Source organism: Echinops telfairi, unplaced genomic scaffold (genome assembly GCF_000313985.2).
Source record: "Echinops telfairi isolate 266 unplaced genomic scaffold, ASM31398v2 ScPeMD7_42;HRSCAF=159, whole genome shotgun sequence".
Classification (NCBI taxonomy): Eukaryota; Metazoa; Chordata; class Mammalia; order Afrosoricida; family Tenrecidae; genus Echinops; species Echinops telfairi.
Window position 1 is genome coordinate 5,302,874 of NW_022103940.1, and position 14,081 is coordinate 5,316,954.

Sequence of the window (14,081 nt, forward strand, 5' to 3'; positions counted from 1 at the left end):
CACTGGTGTAGATAAGAGCTCTGGACACACAGAATTCAGGACAGATAACTCCCTCAGCCCCAATAATGAGAGTAGCAATACCATGAGGCTAGGGGGAAGGTGGAGGGAGAAGGGAGAGAGAGGGGGAATGAAAGAAATGATCGATGTATAACTTCCACCCCCACAGCGGAACAAACAACAGAAACATGGGTGAAAGGAGACAGAGGTTGGTGTAAGATATGAAAATAAAAATAGTTTATAAATTACCAAGGTTCAAGAGGGTGGGAGGGGTGGAGAGGAAGGGGGAAAAGAAGAGTTAATACCAAGGGCTCAAGTAGAAAGAAAATGTTTGGGAAATGATTATGGCAACATATGTACAAATATACTTGACACAATCAATATATGGATTATGAATAGAGCTGTATGGATTGTGAATAGAGCTGTATGAGCCACCAATAAGATGATTTATTAACACTTAAAAAAATAACAAAAATATAAAAGCAGAAAAACTGCAACAGGGTTGTATTCTCTCACCGTACTTATTCAGTCTGTATGCTGAGCAAATCATCAGAAAAACTGGACTACATAAAGAAGAATGTGACATCAGGACCAGAGGAAACCTTGCTAGAAATATGCAATATGCATTGCCACAACCTTGCTTGCCGAAAGTGGGGACTGGAAACACTTGCTGATCAAAATCAAGGATCACAATCTTCAGTAGGGTTACAGCTCAATTCAAATAGTACCAACTTCCTTGCAACTGGACCATTAGGTAACATCATGATAAATGGAGGAAAAAACTGAGGTTCTGCATTCAATATCTTCGTCTCCCAGACAGCACCTCATATAACCACTCCAGGGAGTTCAGAGCAATAGACCACTTGCGCCTTGCCTGAGACCACTTGTACCTCGCCCCTCACCCCCCTGGGACATCCCAATAAAAGTGCCTTGGTATACTACCTCTTACTCAGACCCTTCTCAGAGACCATTTCCTCTTGAATGGTGTGCGCCCCAACTCCTCCACAGCAACTCAGCCTGGACCTGTGAAACTATTCTACCTCCCAAATGACAAGACTTCCAGTCTCTCAGCTCGTAAAACTCCATTCGACCTCCTTGACTCCCAGTCAGCACTTGCCTAAGCCAGTCTAAGTACCCAAATCATCAGAGCCACTCTCCTCTAGGTACTGATTGCAACTGATTAACTGACCTACATCCTTCGTGCCCCTAGGGCCTAGACACTCCTGAACTCACTCAGGCCAGAGTTTAAACCACCAGCTCTTTTTTTCCCTTCCTATTTTCCCCTTCTTTAAAAGAAAAACTTGTACTGTTTTTACAATTCCCTTTTAAACATTTTTTATTCTCCTTCATTAAAAATATACCATTTTTACATTCCTTAGATTAGCAATATCCTCCTCTCCCAGTTAGCCCCTCATGTAGACCACCCTAGTTCCTTCACAGCAATAGCCAATAGCCTGCCCCTGGGACTGCTAGGGGATGTGCTTAGAACCCTGTGCTTAGTCCCTTTTCCACTGGACCATCCCAATAAATGGTGTTCAGTTCTGCTACCTCCACCCCAGACCTTTCCCAGAGACCACTGCCTCTTGAAAGATGTGAGCTCCACCCCATACATATCCACTCAGCTTCAGACCACCTTGAGAAACTTCTCCATCTCCTACAGCCATTCTTGACTCCCTCACCTCCAGGCCAGTTTCCAGCCTAAACCTATTCTGACCAGCCCAAACATCCAACTGGGTGGATTTACTCACCTCTAAGCATTGTTTGCAGCTACTCAACTGGTCCTTGCCCCCTTGTGATACCAGCACAGATGCTGAAGCCAAACCTTCCCATCATTCTCTTGGAAACATACCTTTCTCTGGCCAAACTAGCAACAAGACACCTGGGAAGAACTTAGACCCCAACCAAACATCTCTTACTTTATTTTTCTGTTCATTTTTTCCTTCTCTTTCTTTTCCCTTTTCTTTAAAATAAATTTCTTTTACTATAATAATACAATAATAGAAGACTTAAATACACTATTCTCAAGGAAAGTCAAGAGCACCCTAGACAGAATATCAGAAGAGAAAATAAGAACACAAGAGAGAAAAGCAACACAATCAATGAACTTAACATCTTAGATATATACAGAACACTCCACCCAATAACAGCACCATATAGATAATTTTCCAGCCCACATGAAACATTCTGAAGAACAAACGACACGTTAGTCCACCAAGCAAACCATACAAAAATTAAAGAATTTTGAGATCCTACAATCCATTTTCTCAAATTACCACAATATATCACAGGAAATGAACAACAGAGAGAGCAGAAACATAAAGAGACTGAACAACATACTACTTAAAAACGACTAGGTAGTAAATGAAAGATAAGGGATGAAATGAAGAAATTTCTTGAAACATATGAGAATGATAGCAACATATTAAAACCTCTGGACACAGAAAAAATAGGGCAATGTATAGAAATCAATACACACATGAAAAAAGAGGAGAAATCCAAAATCAACACCGTAACACACTCTTCCAACAACTGGAACAAGTGCAACAATATAAAACCTCCAACAACAGAACAAAATAAATCATAAATATCAGAGCAGATATAAACAAACTGGAAAACAGAAAAACAATGGAAAAATCAACAAAACAAAATGTTATTTCTTTGAAAGGATTAACAACATTGACAGACTTCTGGCAAACAAAAAGGGAAATAAAAATAAGATTCAAATATCTAGAATTAGAGATGCAATAAATCCAAATGAAATAAAAAGCATAATAACACACTACTATGAAAGCGTATACTCCATCAAATTTCATAATCTAGAAGAAATAGACAAATATCTAGAAGTACACCATCCACTAAAATTAGTGCAAACAGAGGTAGAAAATCTCAACAGATCCATAACAAAAAAAGAAATAGAGAAGGCTATCAAGAAACTTCCACCAACAGGGCACTAACTGACCCAAGGGGAGGTGTTGTTTATATCTTCACAGAGAAAGAAGGACCAGACTTCAACCCGGTGCTCAAAGATGTGAATGCAACATATCAGCATGAAGCAGGGAATCAATAGAGAGGTCTGAGGGTGTGACCCCAACCCCAACAACATGGACAGCCGCCCCTCCCTCCAGAAGAATTTACTTCAGAGGACAGCACTGAAGCTACAGCTCAGGGAGAGGGACATGTCTGATCAGAGCACATAGGAGCAAATGAAGGGGGAGGAAGAGAGAGTGGGGCACATCCTGGCCTACAAAGCCTTGAGGATGATATCTCTGCTGAGAGCAGCCAATGCACAGAGAGGACCATATGGTCAGCCCCAGTACGAGACATGACATCATTCACTGACCCATAGCCCTACGGGGGCAACACTGGAGACACAGTGTGGGAATTGCACCCTATCTGACCCCACCACACGGAGGCAAAGCATTAAGGGGTTGCAACAGAACAGCAAGGGGAGCAGAGCAAGGAAGTCCCGAGGGAATACCAAAAATAGACTTTGAGGACCAGGGCGTGGCACTCCACCAGACTCAACCAACCGGAAAACACTGCTAAAGATCAACAAACAGACCTTGAACTATTTACAGGCTTTTCTTTTTTTTGTCATTGTTTTTTTGTTGTTGTTTTCTTTTCTTTTGTTGCTTTGTTTTGCTGTGTCTTGTTTTTGTGCATATTATTATCTCTGCAGGACTATCTAGATAAGATAGCTGGATAAACAATCTGGAGGAGAAAACAGCAGGACTGATGGTCCCAGGGGGGACATGGGAGAGTGGGAGGTGGGGGAAAGGAAGTGGTATTAACAAACTCAGTGACAAGAAAACAGCAAGTGATCCAAAATTGATGGCCGGGAGGGTGTAGGACACCTGGTAGACCTTGATCAAGGGTGATGTAACCAAGAGAGATTACTGAAACCCAAATGAAGACTGAGCATGATAGTGGGACAAGAGGAAAGTAAAAGGAAATAGAGGAAAGAAGTAGGAGGTAACGGGCATTTATAGAGGTCTAAATACAGGCATGTACATATGTAAATATATTTATAGATGATGATGGGGAAACATCTATGTGCATATATTTATAGGTTTAGTATTAAGATAGCAGATGGACATTGGGCCTCCACTCAAGTACTCCCTCAATGCAAGAACACTTTGTTCTATTAAACTGGCATTCCATGATGCTCACCTTCCCAACACCATCGCTGAAGACAAAGTGGGTGCATAAGCAAATGTGGTGAAGGAAGCTGATGGTGCCCGGCTATCAAAAGATAAAGTGTCTGGGGTCTTAGAGGCTTGAAGGTAAACAAGCAGCCATCTAGCTCACAAGCAACAAAGCCCACATGGAAGAAGCACACTGGCCTGTGTGATCAACAGGTGTTGATGGGATCAGGTTTCAGACAGGAAATCATGTCATTGTGAATGAGGGGGAGTGCGGAGTGGGGACCCAAAGCCGATCTATAAGCAACTAGACATTCCCTTACAGAAGGGTCATGGGGAGGAGATGATCCAGTCAGGATACAGTGTAGCAACGATGAAACATACAACTATCCTCTAGTTCTTTAATGCTTCCTACTCCACTGCCCCACTATCATTATCCCAATTCTACCTTACAAATCCGGCTAGACCAGTGGATGTACACCGGTACAGATAGGAACTGGAAACACAGGGAATCCAACACAGATGAACCCCTCAGGACAGTGTTGAGAGTGGTGATACCGGGGGAGTGGAGGGAAGGTGGGGTAGAAAAGAGGGACCCGGTCACAAGGATCTGTGTATAACGCCCTCCTTGGGGGATGGACAACAGAAAAGTGGGTGAAGGGAGACATCAGTGTAAGACGTGACAAAATAATAATAATTTATAAATTGAGAATGATGATGGCAACAAATGTACAAATGTGCTTGACACAATAGATGGTGTGGATTGTGATAAGAGTTGTATGAGCCCCCGATAAAATGATTTAAAAAAATAGTTAAAAGAGCCATAGATTAAAAAAATTATTAAAAAAAGAGAATGTTCTTGTATATAGGAAAAATACTGAATTACTTATGGGTTAATGGTCTTCATATCTTCAAATTACTTTAAAATGTTTCAGAAAAAGAATATTTACATGTATGCACACACATACACACAGGCCTAAAGTAATAATATTACATGTATGCACAAATTGATAAAGTAAATATGGTAAAGTTAACATTTGGGGGATTTGGGTAAAGGGCATATGGAAATTCTTTGTACTATTTTTGTAAGGTTTTTGACAAGTCCAAAATTATTTTTTAAACATTAAAACTTATAGTTATTATTTAGTATACCTATGAAATCGTAGAATTTCATAATTAGGAACAAATTATAATTAGGAACAAATACTAAAAATGTGAATTTATTGGTTCTTGATATATCCACTATCTAGGCTTAAACACATGTGAAGGTGGCATTTCCATCAAGTTTTGTTTCTTCCACAATTAAAAATTTTGTCATTTGATCCTGGAAGATGGAAAGGTGTTTGTTTGCTCATAATTATTAATCATTGTGAAATGTGTACTGATTTTACTCTATTTGGAAATAGCTAATAGAGATCATTTAAATAATTAGGTTTTTTGTTTTGTAGTTTGTCTATGTGCTCCTCATTTTGTAACTGTTTTTCTCTAGGGAAGTTACCATTCCTCCTTTGTTTAATTTATTACATTTCCTCTATGAATGCTATCAAATTCTGTAAAGACATTAAAAAGGACACATTTAATTTATGACATAAAAGTGTGGTAGGGCATGGGCACAAAGGTGGAGATTTGGACAGAGCACGCAGGAACCTGTGCAATATCTTAGAGGCCCTTGTTACGCACAGTGGAATTTCCTCTTCTGTTGGAATATTTAAAAACTTGTTTTGAAGTGGGCAAAGGAGGGAAGCTCCAGAGAGCCAATCATGGATGCTGGTGTGGTCAATTTCTCTCTCCAGGTAGATTCTTAATAAAATTTCTCTATGCAAAAGTCCTAGTCTGAGCCTATTGAAGTAAATCTTTATTTTGAGAAGGCAAGAACTTGAAGCTTCCTCCAATAATATTTCTAGTGAGCCAGCCAAGAGAAAAAAATGGGGGTGCTGGAGTTCAGTGCTGTTCATCATAGCTGTGAATCTGACTGCAATCTTACCAAGAAAGGAGATGTAAGTGGCCACCTGATTCCCTTGTGATTCTGCAACATCTAATTCTCTGATAAGATTCGGCCATCTTCCAGAGGTCAATGAAATTGAAAAATGTATCTCTCCCTTTTGGCTTAGGGATATATTTCTCTGTTGTATCAGATTTAAAATTTCCCCTAGTCAGCCTCTGTAAACTCTAGTTAAGATGAACCTTGTTTTGTGTGTGAGAGAGGCAGAGAAAGAAATATTGGCTTTCAGTGTCTGTCCTGATCTTGTACATTCTCTATTCTCTTAAACTGTTTCAAAGTTTCTCTGTCCTTTTGTCCCATATTAAAAATGCTGGAACTATGAAATGGAGAGAAGAAGGACATTGAATACGAGTTGTTTCAAATGAATTGGTCTCTCTACTTTCACCCTTTCCATAGGGTAGACCCACTGGGAGGCTGTTCCCAATGTATCCTGACTTTATTGTTCAATAAACTGTCTCTTCCCACCTGCTTGTCTGGTATGGTGGTGCCAGGATCCACCCAGAAAAAGGGTCACCAAACCCTAATAACTTTGGGGCTCCTTTGTACAGAATAAATTGGCAACAGTATCCTCCAGGTAACATAGAGACCCCTTTCACTCTCTGTCTCTCATTCCTTTTGGCCCGCTGGACTTCTCCAACCCATTAGGAAAGTGGAGATTATGGGTTTGCGCCTGCCTGGTGGTGAGATGGGCTCTTATGGGATAAGGCAATCCTCCCACCAGCTTCCAGCCGGTGGGGCAAGGTAGCGGTGGGTTTATAACAGTATGTCAGTTACCAAGAGTGGTTGAGACCCTCTCCGAGATGCCAGCAGGCTGCCAACATTTACCCTGAGATGAAACTAGTCTAGTGAGTTTCCTCTGTGTTTTTGTGATCGTCCAGGGCCTGAGGCCACCTTTAGCAGAGTTTCTTGAGATACAGTCTAGGTACATCAAGGGTGAAATGCTTCACGCAAGTCAGACCTCTTGGTCAACACATTGTAAGCAGCACATTGCACCCAAACCATTGCCTCATCTCTGAAAGTCCAGGAGAAATGAGAAGGACAACTTCTTTTGCTTCATGGGCAGCCGTCAGGCCATTGCCCATCCCCGAGGCTCATCCTGTTTTCCTATGCAGTTATTGCTTTAGGGAGCCGCTGATCCTCCGAACTGCCCTCACACAAGTTCTATTTCTCCTGGGTTCTCTAGAAACATGGCGCTGCCTATTGAGGACCCCAAATCCTTGTCCATTTTTGTTCAGACCTTCTTGCCCTTTCTCCCTTTTCTGTCTGTGGGCTGAAGGATAACCAGGATTCCCTGTAACATGAACTTTGGGGCCATATGGTTTGACACCACCTGTATCATGATTTTTCTGTCATATCTGTATTTGTTTGTTCTGAGTGTTAAGGGAATACTAACCTGTTCCAGACCAGCTCAGACAATGGCAACATTGAAAACTATTGCATGCTGATCGCTGATAGAGTCTATTTATCCTATTATGGGGCCCAAACGACACAGCCTTAAGAATGCATTCACCTTGCCCAAACCAAAGACACTCAGTGAGGTGGTCTGCCTGGACCAGGTTGGAACTCTCCTATCTCCCTACTGGAGATACAGCCTTCAGCCCAGGGAGAGGGGTTTGAGAGTCTTTTACTGGTAGAGAAGAGACAGGTATAGCTTGGCCCAACAGAGAGGGATGTCAAGACAGGTGTGTGTAAGGTTGGCCCCAAGGGGCGCCTTGGGGATAGGCAGTAGCACTTTCCCTGTTGCTATCCTCCATAGGGGATCCAATTGGAATGAGAAGGTTTCCCTGGATTCAGTTCCCTAAGTTTAATTTAGGGAAACCCCCAAACAGGAGAATAATGATAGACCAGGTTGCTGGGAGAGATTAATCTGTTTTCATGCACCGGATCTGCTGCTTCTTGGCATGAGTTGGGATGAACTAAGAGCCCTGGTGGTGTAGTAGTCAAGCATAGGTCTCTGATTCAAATGGTTGGCAGTTTAAATCCACTAGCAGCTCCGCGAGAGAAAGACTGGCTCTCTTCTCCTGTAAACCATTACAGGCTCAGAAACCCACAGGGTGTCGCTATGAGTCAGCAGTCACTCAATGGCAGCGAGTTTGAGTAACCTTCAAGAGGGACAGGTATGGAAACCTGTTGTTTGTAAATCAGAAAATGACTAAAGAAGGTGAGGCTCTTCATTTCCTCCCCCGCTGCACTGTCTGATATGTTTCCATTCTTTTCCCTGCAGGACTTGCAATCATGGGAAAAAATCAGGATTGCACAAGACCCAGAGTGATTAATTTAGATTGTATCCTTAAGAACTGGACTAAACTGCACCTTTTACCTTTCTCCCTGAGAAAGAAAAAAATGCTTTCGTGTAATCCGGCTTTGCCTCAATACCCCATGGAAAGCGGAGAGCATTGGCTACCAGCTAGCTTTTAATAAAATACCATTCAGCAGTTAGATGTTTCCTCCCTCCAAGAAGGGAAGTGGTCTAGCTCAAAGCAGCCAGAAAGATGTCCAATCCCTTAATGGCTAAGCGCCTGACTCCTGAAGTGGGGAATGATTGGGATGGGGATAGCTGCCAGACGTGTGCATCTGATGAGTCACCACGTACCATAAGCTAGAAGACTGGAGGCCCTGACCCTGACCACCTAGGACCTTGTGAAAAGAGGACATAATTGGGACTAAGCCTCTTGAGTTCTAACCAAACAGGGACAACCACTTTTTTTGTTTTAAACCACAGCCCTGAGTTCAACTGCCCCTGCCAGCCATATAAAAATGACCTGCCAGCTCTGGGCAGTGCCTCATTACTTTATCCTTTCAAGAGTGTAGATCAGCTGGGAGGCTGTCCCCAGTGTACCCAGACTCTACTGTTCAATAGTTCTGCTGTGCTGGCTCCTCCTAAAAACAAAAATATTTAAAAATAAGTAAATCAAATGAGTTAGTTGACTGTGTTATTAGGTGTAGGAGAAGTAGGCACTGAGTGTAATCTGCTTAATTTCTAAAAAAAAACCCCATGGGTTTAAATATCCTAGATGGCAACTAACAGGATCCCACACATGGCAAATTTCCTTAGAATAAATACATAGTCTTCATTGAAGAAACCAGATTCCTCCTTTATCTGATAACAAATGATCTAAAGAGTGCACTGTTTAATTTAATTGGCATAACAAGGCCTTCAAAATCAAAATATTGGTAAAATATGAGTTGTATTTCTGGATGTTAGCTGGATGACATGTATATGAATTTATTTACTTAAAAGCTTAACTTTGATTTTATAACATGGGCATGCTTATGAGTCAAACTGGTTTATAGCAACTTTAGGATCAAGATCTCTAAGTTATATGCTAAATAGTATGTTCATTTAAAAAAATTAAATGGTTACTGTAAGAGCTATTTTAAACAATTAGAGGTTTTATTTTTAAGGTTTTTAAACAATATATAGAATTCAGTCCATTCTAAGAACAAGGGTATATACATCTCAAGAGGGTCTGCTAGTCAGAGGCTAGTTTACATAAGAAAATCTCTCTCTGTATTTGAAGCCAAGTCTGCCCAAAGTAGAAAACCTGTTTTTTGGTCTCAGGAGCCCTGGTAGCAGGATGGTTATATATTAAGCTAACAGCTAACTGGAAGGCCTCAGAAGCTGCAGGCCCAGGAACCCACGGGGTCACAGATTTGAAATTGACCCATTGCATTTATAGCCTACATCAAGGTTAGTTTATAATGATAATCAAATCAGGTATATGTTAATTATCATTTTAAGTATCATTTCAGTACCATTGTGAAACTGAGAAAGAAAGGTTTAATCATTTAAATAGCATGTTATATCTGAAACTTGTAAGCATTGATTAACTTTGTAAACATTGTATAACCTTGTTCAACTTTTCATTAGTTTGGAAATTTCCCACTTAAGACTTTCAACATATATATGTACTCACCTACAGATAAGCCTACAGATTTTTTTCTGCAAAAATGAACTTACAAAAGTTTGGAACCCATCAGACTAAATCAAGACTTCTAGAACTCTGAAAGGTGACAGGGCACAGGAATTAAAATTGTCAGTGATAGAAACTAGTACTAAATGTTTCCTTAAGTTCTTCATTTGAGAATAATGTGAGTAATTTTGAAAGTCGAAGAAGCACTGGAAGCACTCACTCATCTATACCAGGATATTTGGAAGACAGCTACCTGGCCAACTGAATGGAAAAGATCCATATTTGTGCCCATTCCAAAGAAAGGTGACCCAACAGAATGCTCAAACTATAGAACAATATCATTGTTAGCACACTCAAGTCAAAACTTACTCAAGATCATCCAACAACGGTTACAGCAGCACACTGACAGGGAACTTCCAGAAGTTCAGGCCAGATTCAGAAAAGACTGTGGAACAAAGGACATCATTGCTGATGTCAGAGGGATCTTAGCTCAGAGCAGAGAATACCAGAAAGATGTTTACTTGTATTTCATTGGAACTTGTACATGGATCAAGAGGCAGTTGTGCGAACAAAACAAGGGAATTCTGCAATCCTTAAAATCAGGAAAGGTGTGCCTCACGGTTGTATCTTCTCACCATAATTCTTCAATCTACATGCTGGGCAAATCATCAGAGTAACTGGATTCTATGAAGAAGTGTGTGGCATCAGGATTGGAGGAAGATTTATTAACAACTTGTGGTATGCAGATGACACAATCCTGCTTGCTGAAAATGAGGGGAACTTGAAACCCTTGCTGATGAAGATCAAGGATTATAGTATAGATTACAACTCAATGTAAGGAAGAAAAAAATCCCTACAAATGAACTTACAGATAACATCATGATAAATGGAGAAAAGGTTGATGTTTTCATGGATGTTGTCTTACTTGGATCCACAATCAATGCTCATTGAACCAGCAGCCAAGAGATCAAAAGATGTATTATATTAGGTAAATCTGCTGCATAAAACCTCTTTAGTGTATTGAAGAGTGGGGATGTTACTTTGAGGATTATGATGCACCTGAGCCAAGTCATAGTATACTTCATTGCATCATATGCACATGAAAGTTGGACGTTGAATTAGGAATAGAAGAATCAATGCAATGAATTGTGGTGCTAGAAAAGAATATTGAAGGTACCATGGACTGCTAAAAGGACAAACTGTTCTATATTTGAAGACATAAGGCCAGAGTGCTCCTTAGAGGCAAGGATAGCAAGACTTCTTATATACTTTTTTTGGTTGGGGGTGGGAGGTTCAGGAGAGAGCAGTCCCTGGAGAAGGACATCATGCTAGGTATAGTGGAGAGGTGGCAACAAAGAAGAAGGCCCTCAATGAGATGGATTGACACAGTAACAGCAGTAGGCTCAGACATGGAAATGGTTGTGAGGATTGCGCAGGATAATGCAGTTTTTTGTTCTGTCGTGTATAGGTTCACAGTGGACCAGAGCCAACTTGATGGCACCTACCACCACCTCTAACAATGTGAGCAATTTAAGGATATTTCTGTATGTGAGTAACTACTCAAAAAATGGCTTGGTATAATTTAATCTATTCAGATCTAGGCAAAGCTATTATCTTTAGAACACTGAAGAGATCCAACCATTAAGAAGCCTGTCTCTTTAAAACATTAGCAAGTAGTCCTGATGGTGTAGTGGTTATGCCTCATGCAGATAACTGCAGAGTCAGCAGTTTGGGACCATCAGCTACTCCCTAGGAAAAAGAGGAGGCTTTCTGCCATCATGAGCAGTTACATATGGTGTTTTCATATGGTGTTGCTATGAGTTAGATTGACTTTGTGGCAGTGGTAAAAAGTTGTTATTAAGGGTATGGAGTTATATTTTGGGACACTTCCCCCTCCCCACACAAGCTTGAGACAAATAAAGCCAAAATGCAGTTTTACTGTATGAATCTTATGAGAATTCTCCAATTCTTTACTCAGTTGGCTCTTTTTGTAAGTGCCAGAAATTATGCAAGAGATATTTTGAACTTCCATCTCTCTTTGATAGGTCCTGTGAGGAATTTTTGTAATATTTGCCAAGAATAAGAGACAGAGATGTGTAGTAGGCCTAACCAAATGTGGGTCAGGTAGTGGGGGCTACCCAGTAAGGACTGGATAATTCTGGAAGTCCAGGTTTGGAAAGGGGGCATCTTTTTCCAAGTAGTTTTTTATTAAAAAAAAATTTAACACGGTGGATAAGAAGATACTCAAAATATCTACCATGCTTTTTCCTCTTTTTTTTTCATTTGGGAAACCAAAGATTGATATCCCCGAACATAAGTCTGGGGTGCATTATTAATAACTGGAGCCCTGACACGATCACTGAAGACAAATGTGTGCATAAGCAAATGTGGTGAAGGAAGCTGATGGTGCCCGGCTATCAAAAGATATAGTGTCTGGGATCTTAAAGGCTTGAAGATAAACAAGCAGCCAAAGCCCACATGGAAGAAGCACACCAGCCTGTCTGACCACGATGGGTAGAAGGGACCAGCTATCAGACATCAAAGAACAAAAATCTTCCTGATAAGCAAACCAGCTTGTGTGACCATGAACCGTCAAAGGGATCAGGTATCAAGCATCAAAGAACAAAATATCATATCACTGTAAAAGTGGGTGAGTGCAGAGGGGAGACTCAAAGCCCATCGGTAGGCAACTGGACACCCCCTTACTAAACACTTGTGGGGAGGAGCTGAGCCAGTCAGGGTGAAGGGTAGCAACGATGAAACATATAACTTTCCTCTAGTTCTTAAATGCACCCCCCCACTAACATGATGCCAATTCTACCTTACAAATCTGGCTAGACCAGAGGATGTACATTGGTACAGATAGCAACTGGAAACACAGGGAATCCAGGACAGATGATCCCTTCAGGACCAGTGGTGAGAGTGGCAATGCCTGGAGGGTGGGGGGAATGTGGGGTGGAAAGGAGGAACAGATAACAAGAATCCACATATAGCCTCCTCCCTGGAGGATGGATAGCAGAGAAGAGGGTGGGGGGAGGTGTCAGACAGTGTCACATATGGCAAAATAATAATAATTTATGAATTATGAAGGGTTCATGAGGGAGGGGGGAGTTGGGAGGGAGGGGGGAAAATGAGGAGCCCATATTAAGGGCTCAAGTGGAAGGCAAATGCTTTGAGAATGATGATGGCAACAAATGTATGTATGTGCTTGATACAATGGATGGATGTATGGATTGTGATAAGAATTGTATGAGCCACCAATAAAATGATTTAAATAAAAAAAAATAAAACTGGAGCAAATTCAATCCTCAGACCCTAAAGACAAACTAATATTTTTTGTAATAGATAAAGCAGTGGAAAATTTGACCTATAAACAGTAGTCTACATTATGGTGGCAAGCTAGCCACCATTAACACTATCTCTCAAGAAAACAGATGACATCTTAAAAGTGATGAGGCGTTATAATAAAACCTACTTATCTGGATCTTAAGAGTCCCACAGGAAAAATGATGTTAAAAGATAAGTTTGTAAATCTTCCCCAGACATCAAGAAGAAGTTACAATGGTTGGGGATAAATCCAGCAACCCTACAGATCTCTAGTAAGTTTTGAGAAAACAGTGGTCTGTCCACAAGAATGAGGAATTTGCCTGTTTTTCATTGAATCTATGCCTTATCGATGAGGAGAACTAAAATACTACCATAAAATTTTAAAGTTAAAATGCTTACTGAAGGCAGAAACAAGGAGATTCCAAGATCCCCTAAAGACATTAGATTCATTAGATTTCTATAACTTCCAAGATTGCCTAATGACTGTTTGTTTGGGACGATCATATATTTGCCACCTCTTTTTTTAAAATACACAATCTGCTATTATTTATTGGCTCTTAATTGTACTGCTATATCTTTTCTTCTTAAAAAATCATTTTATTAGGGGCTCATACAACTCTTATCACAATCCATACATACATCAATTGTGCAAAGCACATTTGTACATCCATTGCCCTCATCATTCTCAAAACATTTGCT